At 46.3% G+C, this 12,848-nt stretch overlaps 1 long non-coding RNA gene across 3 annotated transcripts in view; it reads left to right on the plus strand.

The window, feature by feature from the left end:
- Window positions 1-12,848, plus strand: part of LOC123035453 — a 61,556-nt gene that overhangs the window by 16,293 nt on the left and 32,415 nt on the right. For 2 of the 3 annotated variants that reach the window (XR_006416949.1, XR_006416950.1), the window contains exon 2: window positions 6,709-9,217. This is a non-coding gene — a long non-coding RNA (uncharacterized LOC123035453). The remainder of the gene's footprint in view (window positions 1-6,708; window positions 9,218-12,848) is intronic. The other variant, XR_006416951.1, reaches the window with a different exon arrangement.

A 12,848-nucleotide genomic window follows, 5' to 3' on the forward strand; every position in this document is an offset into this window, starting at 1 on the left:
GTATCTCTTTTTTGTGGGGCCTGAAATGCATACTGAATGTTTCCATGCTCTGGGCCATTGTTTTGTTTGCCATATTTGCTGGCATATTCTCATTAGGATTTGGACTGATTCAATCTGTGCAGCTTGGAATAGTTCTATTGGCATCCAGTCTACTCCAGGTACTGTGTTCCTTCCAAGCGCTTTCAGAGAAGCTTTCACTTTGCTATCTAAAATTTCAGGTTCTTCCTCATAGGATGCCTTTTTGAAGGAGTCTGTCTTGTTATCTCTTCTACATAGTTCTTCCACATATTCTTTCTACCTTCTCTTTATCTTCTCCTGGTCTGACAGAATGTGCCCCTGCTTGTCTTTCAGCATTCCAAATCTAGGCTTAAAATTTCTATTGCTTTGTTGGATCTTCTGGAAGAGGTCCCTTGATTTTCCTCTTTTGTGGTTTTCTTACATTGCTTTGCATTGGTCATTGTAAAACTTCCTTTTGTCCTTACATGATAGTTGCTGAAAACTTGCATTCAGGATTCTGTCTTTACTTCTGCCAGCTTTTGCTTCTCACTTGTACTTAGAAGTTGTGTTTCCTCTGCCATCCATTGAAGCATTTCCTTTCTTTTTGTTACAGGAATTGTCTTTTGGCATTGTTCCCTAATACCGTCTCTGCTTTCAGTCTACGGTTCTTGTGGCTCATTTTCGAATGACTTCAGTACTGTAAATCAGTTCTTTGTGCAGACTTTACATTCCTCAGGGATGTTGCCAAAGTTGCATTTTGGGTCTGGGCTTCTGTTAGTGATCTTTCACAGCTTTATTCTGGTTGTTGATATTAATAGTTCATGGCCACTGCCACAATAGGCTCCTGGTCTTATTTTGGCAGTAAGAATGCAGCTTCTGTATCTCGTACCTCTAATTAAATAGTCTATTAAATGTTTGATTTCTATATTGGCCAGCTGGTGATGTCCATGTGTACAGTTGTCTAATTGGTTGCCTGAAGTATGTATTGTCAATTAACAAATGGCTGACTTCACAGAATTATATGAGTCATTCTCTTGCTTTGTTTTTGACCCAGGCCTGTAACATTGGATTCTGTTTTGTTTCATCATCGTTGTCATCTTCTTCTACTTCTGCTACTACTACTTCATCTGCTTCAGCTTTGGCTTCAGCTTCTCCTTCTCCTTCTTTTTCTCCTTGCTTTTTAATCATTTCTAATGATCAGCATGTCTTCTTTTGGTGAGATATCAATTCCCTCTTGAACACCTGCATAAAAGTTTTCAATTTATTTTTGTTTGCATCTGTTGTCAGAGTGTAGACCTGAGTCATGGTTATGTTTCCAGATTTTCCAAGAATTCTGGCTGATATGATTTAGTCAGCCTTTGCATTATAGCCCCTTATTGCCTGTGCTATATCTTGCCCCAGTATTATCACTCCATTTCTTCTGAGTGGGTCATTTCCAGAGTAAAAGACTGTGTTTGTCTGACTGAAAATGTCCCTTTCCGGTCTCTACTATAGTTTGCTCTCACCAAGTACCATGATGTTCCATTTCTTGCTTTACAGTTTCCAGTTCGCCTTGATTCATACTTCTCACGCTCCATGTTCAAACTGAATGCTTCGTGCAGCACTGGGCTTTCCTTTTGATTCTGTCGCTCACTAGACTCCCTTTTTGCTTGGATCTAGCTGCGTCCTTTGTTCTTCTCCAGTAGCTGGTGGAGGCCCTTCTAATCTTCTGACAGCTTCTCTTGTTTCATTTGGCTTTACCATAGGGTTTTCAAGGTAAGAAAAAGTCTGCACAGTACTACCCAGAGTTAGCTTGAGAATCACTGCTATGGGCTGTGAAAGATCTTCTGCCAATGTCACCTTCAGTTACTGCTGCAGCCCAGCAGCTGCCCTTCAGGAGTTTCTCCGCCCCCATCACCATTAGAGAGAGCTATTCTCTTCTGCTGATGTGACTGTTACTCCAGACAGGGGTGGATGCATCGCAGTCTGGTGCCTCAGCTTGACCCTTCTGCCTTGGGTGACTTTGCTAGGAGACCAATCTAGTGAGAGAAAGTCTTGCTGCCTGGAGCATTGCTCTTAACTTCTCTGACACTCTCAGACCCCCTTACCAGGAAGGGGCTCTTTTTAGGTAGGTTGTAGCTAAAGTTGGTAAAAGCATCTCATGCCACTTGAACCTCAAGTGACAAAACTGAATTTATGAGCACCCCCAGACTATGAACTTGCTCTTCTGGGGAGAGTACAACCTCATTTAGAGCTGACTGAATGCCACTTAACTGGACAGATAGACCACTTTCTAACAGAATCTCTATCTTCCCTGGATTGAATTTCAGTATATTGGTCTCCATCCAGCCTGTTACCAAGGCCAAGCACCTATTCAGGATAGCTGCTGCCTCCCCCGTGTTTGATGAAAAGAAGATGCAAAGCCATCTGTCTCTCCCAGTGTTTCCACACTGATGTTAAAACATGGGATGCAAAACAGAGGATCACCACCACAGAGTTCCCTGGATCCAGAAAGGCATATCTGGATTCAGCCCCTCCACTCCATGAAATGTATACAGATCAGCAGTCTGTATACTGTAAGCATAAATCCTGTACATATGTTGAGATGCATGCCATCCAAAACAGTATGGATACAATTGAATTTATCCTCAAAGGGCCATGCAAATTGGTCTTTTCCATTCAAAACCAGGGAAGTTGTTTTAGTTCTAAACTGGTTTCTGATATCAATACTGGACTAGATGAGGGCAAACAAATTCTGGTGAAGGCACTCCTGGGTGGTCAAAAGACAGACTGGGGAGGCAGGATTCAGTCTGGGCTGAGTGAGCTTACATTTTCCTTGCAGACTCAGGCTTTATGACCCATAAAGCCTTATATTGCTTGGGTCCATACTGCCCGAATGAACGCTTCTTCTTCCATGCAAGCCAGGCCAGGCCTTAATGTCTTATGAAGAAGCTCTTGTTTGAAGACGAGCAGTGCAACGGAGGGCCTTCTTGGTGGCTGCTCCCACAAACTGTCAAGGGAGCCCGGGGAGGCGAAGTTTGCTCCCTCTCTGCTGTTCCATCATTGGCAGGCAAGGCTCGTTTTCCTGCAGCTGGGCTTTGGTGTGTACATGGTTCTCTTGGGTTGGATGTTGTTTCAATTTTGGGATCATTCTGTATTGAATTGTATTTTAATGCATTTGTTTTATTATTGTTTCTAATAAAGTTTATGATCATAAGCTACCCTGAGTGCCATTTTTCTCTTGATATGAAACAAGGCAAACACATAAATGGAAGAGCAAATGTTACCATTTGAAAAAACATAAAATCACATACAAAAACTTTTCAACACCGTAATCAAATGAAAAATGTGGTGTAAAGTGGAGAAAGCTATACTTAGGCACCCATAGCTTAAAATGCGTAGTGGTCCAGATTGTCAAATGCATTTTGATCAAACGATCTCCTTTAGTGGCAAATAGAAATGGTGTATAAATTGGCTCTTCCAGGGTGGAGTATTCCTGTCTTGGTTTGATCCACCTGGTCCTCAGGGTCCTGGAAAATGACACTTTCCGACAGTGACAAGCCAGCTGGGCAAGGCAGCACGTGTCCTAACAAAGGATTTCTTCCTCCTCCTCATCCTCGGGGATCACCATCCCCTGATAATGAGGAACAAGGGCATGCAAGCAAAGAGGGGGAGTGGCAAACCATTGCCCAGTCTTGCTCCCTGGCAGTGGCAACTGGGCCCAGGTGGGGAAAGGGCAGAATGGCTGGAGGAGGAGACTGTGGCTGCTGGTGGGTTTGGGCCTGGAGGTTCCTGAACCTGCCAACCACCCACACAATTAGAAAGCTGCTTGAAGGGAGAGAAAGATCCTGCTTCCTGTAAAGGTTTTCACTGTTGTTGAAACTGTGACATTGAATGAGTATGGATTTGTAGGCCTCAGATTTCAAAGGACACCTTACCTCATAGGTATGGAGACAAGTAGAAAATTCTCTGCCAAAGCTGGATGGATTTGGTCCACTGATTCCTTTGGGTATTTTATTGTATTAAGCAGGCAGTTTGCTTATAGGGACATCAAGCAAATGCATCTTTGTAAGGCAAAAACATGGTTTTCCAAGTGCTAACCATGTATCTGAATATTCGAAGGCCTTGATTTCTCAGCCAGTCTATACATTTTCGATATACCCATGAGATTACGGCTTCATTCATCACAGGCTGTACCTATTGAGGAAGAATTCCTCAATTCCTCCTCCTCAATCTGATTTTTCAACAAGGACCTATTTTCCCCCTACAGTGTTAGCTGCTGCACGAACCTTCCACTTGTCACCGCGGCTGCATTATTGAAGGAGTTAATTGGGTAACATCTCACTCACCTACCCGGAGTTCGAACCCCTTGCTGAAGCTCAGCTGTAGCTCACACACCCTCCTAATTACATTTATTCACAGAAATCAAAAGGAGAGGGACGCAGTTGAGTAAAGGTCACATTAATAATACAGGCTGAAAGAAAGCCTGTGGATATATATTTTTCATTAAAGCCACATTTGACTGAAGGGGCAATTCTTTTAGGATTGGCAGTATTTCTCCAGGAGGCTGGAGAGGTGGCAGAGGGGAAGTGGTGTGAGGGGTGCGGGGAGAGAAGCACCCTCGTCATTGTTTGTTGTCTGCTCCAACGCTGAAGAAATAACAAGGGAAGTTAATCATGTTTCTCACAGCGAGAACTGCCAGAGATCACAGACTTCAAACCAGGGGTCTTTGCGCTTGCCGCAAGACTGAGAGGGTGTACAGACTCTTGGAGTTCTGTTTACATTCAGGGCCTCCTGAGAGAAAGATAGATGACTTGAAGACATGGGTCTCATGTCTTGCCAGGCCTGATGGAAAGCAGAGATCTTTGGTTAATCTGCAGCCAGAACTACAGATCCATATTTGTTTCATTTATGTGCTGATTTCTGACACATGATATTCCCTGTGGGCACCTAGGCGTGCAAGCACACATGGGCACGCACGCACGCACACACACCGGACTTGTGTGCACCACACAGGCACTGCTCACTCAGACTGGGTTAGTTTATTCAGCATCAACATTCCTCCTGCAAGCTTTTTCATACAGGCAGTGAAGCCCAGCATCTTGTAGCTGCCTCCTCTCTGTGAATCCAGTGGTCAAAAAATTATCTCCCATCAGGCTGCAGGTCTGTGCTGGTTTACCTGGGGATGAGTATTGCTGGATTCAGACGACTGCACTATAGGGCACATGGCAAGGAAAATGGAAATACAAGAAGTGAAGTGATTCCTGCCTTCAGTGTTCTCAATACTGTGCTGCTGGATTTGTTCTAATTTTTGTCTGAGTATTGAGTGGAACTGGGGCACGCTGCAAAGAAATGTAGTCTGGTCCCACTGATACACTCCTGGGCCAGTCACTCCAGTGAACAGCTGTTTCTGAATCTCAAAAAGTCATTTGATTTTGGTGGCACTGTACACAAAGTCCACAGGACAACAGGTCGCCTTTGAAATAAACTGCAACCCTGATGTCATAGTTCAAACCTAGAGGTTATTTAGGGATAAAATTTGAAGCAGAAACCAGGATGAACCTAAATGCCTTTTACCTACCCTTTCAGATAAGCCATTTCATATAATTCAAGTTGCACCAGCAAAATTCTGTTTTCTTTTACAAAAGGCAAACACCAATCATAGATACAGACAGCCCTGATACAAATGCAGCACGGATATGCCCAGAGTTAACTCAATGTACACACTATTGGTCCACAAGGTTTCATTATGCCTATCAATGGATAACCATGATAACCATGCCGTCTAGGAAGGCCTTGGCAGTTATAGGTGGCCTATAAATGTGTGTGTGTGTGTGTGTGTGTGTGTGTGTGTGTATGTATGTATGTATGAATGAATGAATGAATGAATGAATGAATGAATGAATGAATAAATAAATAAATAAATAAATAAATGGTATTGATGATTTATGGCACATTCCTATGGTCCATAAGCGGTGTCTAGATGGCCATAGAATTTTATTTTGGGGGACCTTTTGGTCCAAAAATCACTGTGATCTTGTAGCTGGAGATCCACGCTTGGAACCCACTCCCTGTCTTGCAGCTTGTGCAGAAAGCAAAGCTCTGGGTGTTTCTTGGAGGTCATAAGGGCGACCCTGGGGATGGGGCTTAGGAATCATTCAGCAGGGAGGGCAGGAGACTAGCACCATCAAGTTATGACATGTCCTGGTGGTGTCTCAATCTCCCTCCCTCCTGGGAAGGGCTAATGTTGTCCCTACCTTCAAGAAAGGGAAATAAGAAGAACCTGGGAACTACAGACCAGTCAGTCTGACACTGATCCCTGGGACAATTCGGGAGCAGATTGTAAAGCAGTCAGTTTGCAAACACCTTGAAAGCAATGTAGTGATTACTAGAAGCCAACATGGATTTGTCAAGAAATCCTACCAGACTAATTGGATTTTGTTTTTTGATTGGGCAATCTCCCTGATGGACTGTGGGAATGCTGTGGACATAATATATCTTGACTTTAGCACAGTTTTCTGACAGTCTGTGAAGTATAGACGGAACAGATTTAATGAAATCTATACATCTCTGCCTGTAGCACATGATGTGGATTCCATCTCTCAAGCATGCGTCTTCTCCCAGGAGCCTGATTCTGTGCCTACCTTTCATTCTGCAGCCAGGGTTAGGTAGACTATCGCAAGCTGTCCATAATCTAGCTTGCTGTCTTACTTTCTCTGTCCACCTTCACAGAAGAGGACCCACGGACCCCTGCAAATGTGGCCTCCTTGCTCAAGACATTGCTCAGAAGGTTTCCACGCTTGCTGCTGCTACTCGCACACCATCCCCTGGACCTGGAATTCACCTCCGGGAACAGCCTTCTTGTGGCAGTGGTGGTAATCAAAGGGCTTCTCTATGAGCACTGCAAGCCATGTCCATGTGAGAGAGGTGTCACGCATGGACTTGCTGGAATGACTGCACCAAACTGGCTGGAGCTGGAAAATCTGTGGGCCCATCAGCCTTCATGATACCACACCAATTGGTCCCCATGTAATCCACACTTGCCCTCCCTTTTGGAAGCAGGTGGGTGGGGAGGAAAGGGGGCTCTGCTTCTGTTCTGCCCTGCCTCCAGCTCCATGCTTTGGGGGTCCCCACATTCCTCCATGGCTGGCACGAGACAAATGCTTTGCCATTGCACCTGCAGGGGTCCACATGATCAGCAGGAAAAAACCTGTGGCCAAATTTTGTGGAAATTAGCTTGTCTGTTCAGTAAGGCTCCTCCGTTGTTCAAGATGCAAATACCGTAAATAGCATCACTTTAACCCTCTGGAGTACTGCTGGAAGACACATCTCCACAGTTGCAACTGACCTTCTGTTGCATGAATGAAAGCCAATCCTAGCATTCTTGTGGGTGGTGGTGGTGGGAACAATAACTCTCAGCCACACTCCAGTTCCTCTAGCATTCAACACAGCATCACATCAGGCAGCATTCAGGCAAGTCACTCAGAATCTGTTTCTTTAAAATCACAGAAATAAGCTGCATGAAACAGCAGTCTTTTGAAAACTTGTCTGAGGAATGCATTGCAAGCCACCCCGAGACGTTCTGTAGGGGACAGGATAGAAACGCTTTTAATAAATAAATAAATAAAATGGAGGCTTGCTGTTAGCTGGGGGATGCTCAAGAGCCTCTGAGGAGCCTGTTGGCGTTCCCCGTGTGTCTTTGCAGCGGGTGATGGATCGTCCACTCTACCCAGTGGCAGAGAGGCTGTGGAGTACCCTGCGCAGGCAACACCCCCAGCGCCTCTGCCTGCTCCTGCCATCCTGGGTTGGGGGTGTATGGAGTACTCCGCCTCTAACCTTGCTGTCTTGACAGGAGAGGCTGGTGCGGCCCCGGCCTTCTGGCAAGCTGGCCAGCACCGAAGGAGCGCAGAGGTGACTGGCCACAGCAGATGACACGGTGGGCTGCCGCCAGCTACTTAACCTGCAAACTGATGCACAAAGTCATTTCTGCTGCACAGCTGCCTGAACAATACATTTGTCAATTAAGTTAATACAATTAAATCCCTTGTATCCAACGGAAAGGGCAGCGCAAATCCAGGTGAAGGGAAGGAGGGAATCTTAACAGTCCTCTGATGCATCGCCCCTCGGAAGAACAAAGGCAGGGGAAGAGCATTATGAAAACAGTGAAATCCACTGTTAATTAATGTGGAGGTACCAGGAGGCTTATTTATAGCTCTCTCCATGGCACCAGGGAGGATAAATTATAAGTCAGTCAGCCAGTGCGGAACTTGGGACTGCACTCGGAAAACATCCCCTGCCTCTCTGCTGTTTAAAGCATGCATGCACCTTACAGTGGAACGGGCAAGGTCTTCATTTATGCTCCTTTTAACACTCAGCATCAGGCTAGTCCAAAGCACCTCCTCCCTCCCCAGTAAGGTTCCTTGTATTTATTATTTCCAAATCATTGCTAGGCAGGTAATTATTAAACTGAAATAAGCAGGATGTTTTTCATCAATAACATCAAATAGCAGTTCAGGAAGAACATATTACTGAGCCAGTGTATGCAGACTTCTGAGCCTCACAGAACTCTTTACTAGACAGATGAAGAGTTCTACCTGCAAAGCAGCTCAGTATTATTCCCAAATCTTATGCATTCTTCTTTCAATGGAAGCTGGAGCTTTTCGACAATTTTAACAGATTTCAGGGTTTCATATTCCCACCGAGAATTTCTTGCCCACATTTATTATTTTGAAAACTACGTACACAATTCTAATCTAAATTGCCTCCCCCACACCATAAGAAAATCCCATGACTGATTAACACAGGCATCAATCCTCCCTGTAAATAACAGGCTTTGCAATATGTCATAGATTAGTAAACAATCAAATCCTAATCACCCAATTAAAATGAAAACATCTAGAAACGTGTCATCTCATGACCTCATAATTTACTCTGTCTTCTGCTGACATCACGATCTGTGCCATTCCCTGTTCAATGAAGTTACTGAATGAGGCGCTCATCAGTAACAGCATGGAAGTTGGAGGAATGGGAGCAGTGCGGATTATCCCATGGCAGTCGGGGTCTATGGGAATTACCTTTGCTGGGTTTCAATGGCCCTTTAACAATAATGTGACTTGCAGAAGTTAAGCAATTAAACTTTTTCTGTTGCTGTACAGAAACCTAAGAGGAGTCCTGCTGGATCAGACTTAGAAGCTTCTCTTCCTCAGAATTCAATTCCTCCAGTGGGAAGCTCACAAGTAAGGTATGAGTACAACCGCACCCCTGGGTCCATGTCAAGGCGGAAAATTTTGCATCCATGTTGTCTGTATATTAAGCCACAGTTTAAGACAGAAAAGCAAGCGTAAGGTAGTGAGGTGCCCTCTTTTAGAAAGGACCATCCCCTATTTCAGGGGTCTCAAACTCAACTTACCTGGGGGCAGTCTGGGTGAGGCTGGGCCGCATCAAGTATCCCACCACTGCAGTGGGGGTGGGCCGCTCATCCCACGTGGCTCCCGGAGGCCGGCCCAGGCGCCGCCGGCGCTTTGAAGGCCACAGGGCCCCTCCCCCGTGCCCGGCCCGGCCATTGGTCTGCGGGCCGCGAGTTTGAGACCCCTGCCCTATTTGAAGGCATCCTCTTTGTGAAGGGCTGCCCTTTCCAATTCCAATGCAAAGGTAGAGAAGCATGTGAGCTGTCAGCGGTGGGCACACGGATCGCCCGGCTGCAGCCTTCCACACTACCCTGAGAGATGCTTTATTTAGGATGCATGATGTGAATATGTCCTGGATGCCACCACTGCATGCTCCAACTCAGCCGGTTTCTGTTGCCCCAACAGCCCTTTAAAGTGGGGTCGCAAGGATATGAATGCATTGCCTCTGCAGGGACAATGATCTGCCTGTTTGTGTATAGAAGTCTTTGGGGCAAAATGTCTGTTTGACATGAACACACTTTGGCGTGAAGCCAGCCTGATAGGTCCAGCAATTCACAAATGGGGGAACACAGAGATATTAGAAGCCACAGCTCAAAAGTTTAGGGAACGTTGATGACTTTTTCCCAGACACAAACTGTTGCCCTGTCCTTCCTTTTTCCTTAACTAGTTAATGCAAAAACACCTCATTAAAAGCATAACTGCCACTGGTCAGGCCAGCAGACTGAGGGGGTAGGAAAATTAAACAAGAGGAGACGTTCAGTAAATAACCAAGGCAAAATACTTCATGCACAGAAAAGCTGGGGGGAGATTCTAGGGGGAAAAATGCAAAGCCACTAGGAAGATGAGGTGAAGTGCATCAGACGGAGGGGAGGAAGAATGTAAAGTACAAGGATTGCCGATGACAAAAGGAGGTCTGGGATTTTTCTGCTGATTTGTCTCATGTGCAGGGACCTCTGTCAGCTTCAGCAGCTGCAATTAGCACCTGTGAGGCTCTATCCAGAGGAGGTCACTAAAAATGGCAGGCCCTGCACCTTCCAAAAGTGAGGTGGGGCAGGAAAGAGTCACGCCAGTCCCTACATTGCCTGCCACAAGCATTCTGGAGAGTTTGATCCTTCATATGATTGAATGATCTTGTGGAGTGACGGCCTGCAGTTAGCCTTGTGGAATACCAATTACTGCCACCTCAGAAAATCTGCGAAGTACATCAGCTTGGGACCTGCCACTGTGCTCAATTTCACAAGGACTGAAACCAGTAGCAAAGGGGTGTGTGTGTGTGTGGGGGGGCATTATTGTGAAATCTTCTGTCTCAGAGGGAAAGAAATATGAATGAATTCTTTGAGCAAGCTCTTGAATGGAAACAGTAGTTTTCATCCTGTCTTCAGCAGGTTAGGGCTTCTAGAATGAGCCATTTCTGAAAGAGACGCCTAAAATATTCATCCATTTTTAAGATATCATTATTGTTCAGACTATTTAGTGAGATAACTATGAAAATGTTCTTTGTACAAGAGTAATTGGCTAATAAGAGCTAACCCAGCTGCTTGCCTACCAAGCCACTAACCTTGATCTGCATATTGATTAGACATTGTTAGCTGTAAAGCTTCAAAACAAATTGTTTTGATTGGCCATGCCCCAAATTTAGGCTGGGGCCCCATATCCTGTCTGTCTGCTTCTGTAGACCATTTGACCCCTCTGAAAGTGTCGGGAGGAGACACTAGCAAACATTTTGGAGAGCAGGCAAAATCAAAGAACCCTTGGTTAGGCACAAAGAAGTTGGAGGGTTGGGAATGGCCCTGCCTTGTTTGTGAGTAGGTAACCCCCCAAATGGCCTTCATCAAGCTGGTGGTCTCCAGTGGCATTTATCCAAATTTAATAACTAACTAACTAAATGATAAACGCCTCTGGAGGGCAGCAGATTGGGAAAGGCTACCTCAGTATGTTGCTTCCCTGTTCCCTGTGCTCTGTCTCATGCAATCTGAATGAGAGCGTGTTTTCCGGGAATTTCAGTTTTTACTCCTAAACTCACAATTCTAGTGTTCCTATTGCTGAAAATGTGCTTGTACAATCAGGCAAGAGCTCATAACCTTGAGATACCCTTAGGTCTTCCCACTTCTCATCCTTCTTGTACCTCCAGCACATCACTCCTTTCTATATTCCATACCAGGGGTCCTCAGACTTTTTGAACAGGGGGCCAGTTGAAAGGCTGCGGTGACCATCGCAGGCCAGTGAGGTGGGGGCGCCTGGGGGTGTGGGCTGGTGAGGTGTCGTCGGGCGCGTGCGAGGCCGAATTGGGCATGCGTGGCGGTGGCTTGCTTGCTCAGAGATCTCCCAGCAAGTCCAAAACCATCTCCGAGCGAGCGAGCGAGCCACCACCACCTCACCTGTACGGTGAGGCAGCAGCGAGCACATGTGTATGGGAGGCAGGCGGCGCCTCGCTCGCTCGCTCGCTCGCTCGGAGACCGTCTCTGAGCCACCACCGCCCCATCCACGCAGCAAGCGCGCCGTGGCGCAGGCCGGATGGATGGCCATGGTGGGCCGGATCCATCCCGCGGGCCGCAGTTTGAGGACCCATGTTCCAGACTATGAGGGGAGGCTCCCACCCAAATCCTGCCTGGAGTAATCAGTGGATTTAGAGGCCCACATGAGTCCACCATTCCATTCCTCAAGTGTCATCCTGTTCCTTTGTTTGTTTGTTTTTTAAACCCAGATCTTTGTGTGGCTACAAACTGTGGCATTCTGCCAAGTCTGCAGATGCCTGCCTTCTCTGCTGTTTTGATGATGAAGGCAACAGAGGGAGCGCACTGTAATATGGACAATTTTGTTACAAGACGAGGCTTGCTGGAGAAGCACAGCTTCCTGCTCACCACTCATCATTTCACAGGGTTCCCCCTGGCCATGAATACGCGCATGCACGAACACACACACACACGCACACACTCCTTCATCAGCCCTTTCATCCCTAGTTTGGTGCTCAGTTGTTTTTCCTCCCTTCTTCCTTCTCTTTGTCTTCATGCAGTAACCCACGCAACTCATCATCATGCCCGCACTAGCAGACTCCTCAACACCGGAGGCAGGGCCATGGCGAGTGCAGTGGGCACCGTGTGCGAGAGGGATTGTGATGGATGGGTGGATGGATTCGGGGTTAGCTAATGCACGGTGCTTGCCCTGCTTCACTGTCCCCTGTGCGGAACCTTGGTGTTCTAGGGCCGCAGTGGAAGAGAAGGCAATATCAGGGAAAAGGCACACACCCAATCTTCTGATGGCTCCTTAGGCTGAAACCTTAGGCTGGAAGTTGAAATCTATGCCAGGTTTTGGCTGAATCTAAGCAGGCACAGACCACAGCTCCAGGGGGTGAGTTAAGCTATGCGAGAGAGGAAATAAGGCACTGAGTCATGCAAGAGAAGAGATGCAGGGAGACCTGGCCAAAGGCTCAGAAGTTGGGGACCTAAATTGTCAGCAAGAGAAATG

Source organism: Varanus komodoensis, unplaced genomic scaffold (genome assembly GCF_004798865.1).
Source record: "Varanus komodoensis strain SLA01 unplaced genomic scaffold, ASM479886v1 scaffold7_1, whole genome shotgun sequence".
NCBI classification, from domain to species: Eukaryota; Metazoa; Chordata; class Lepidosauria; order Squamata; family Varanidae; genus Varanus; species Varanus komodoensis.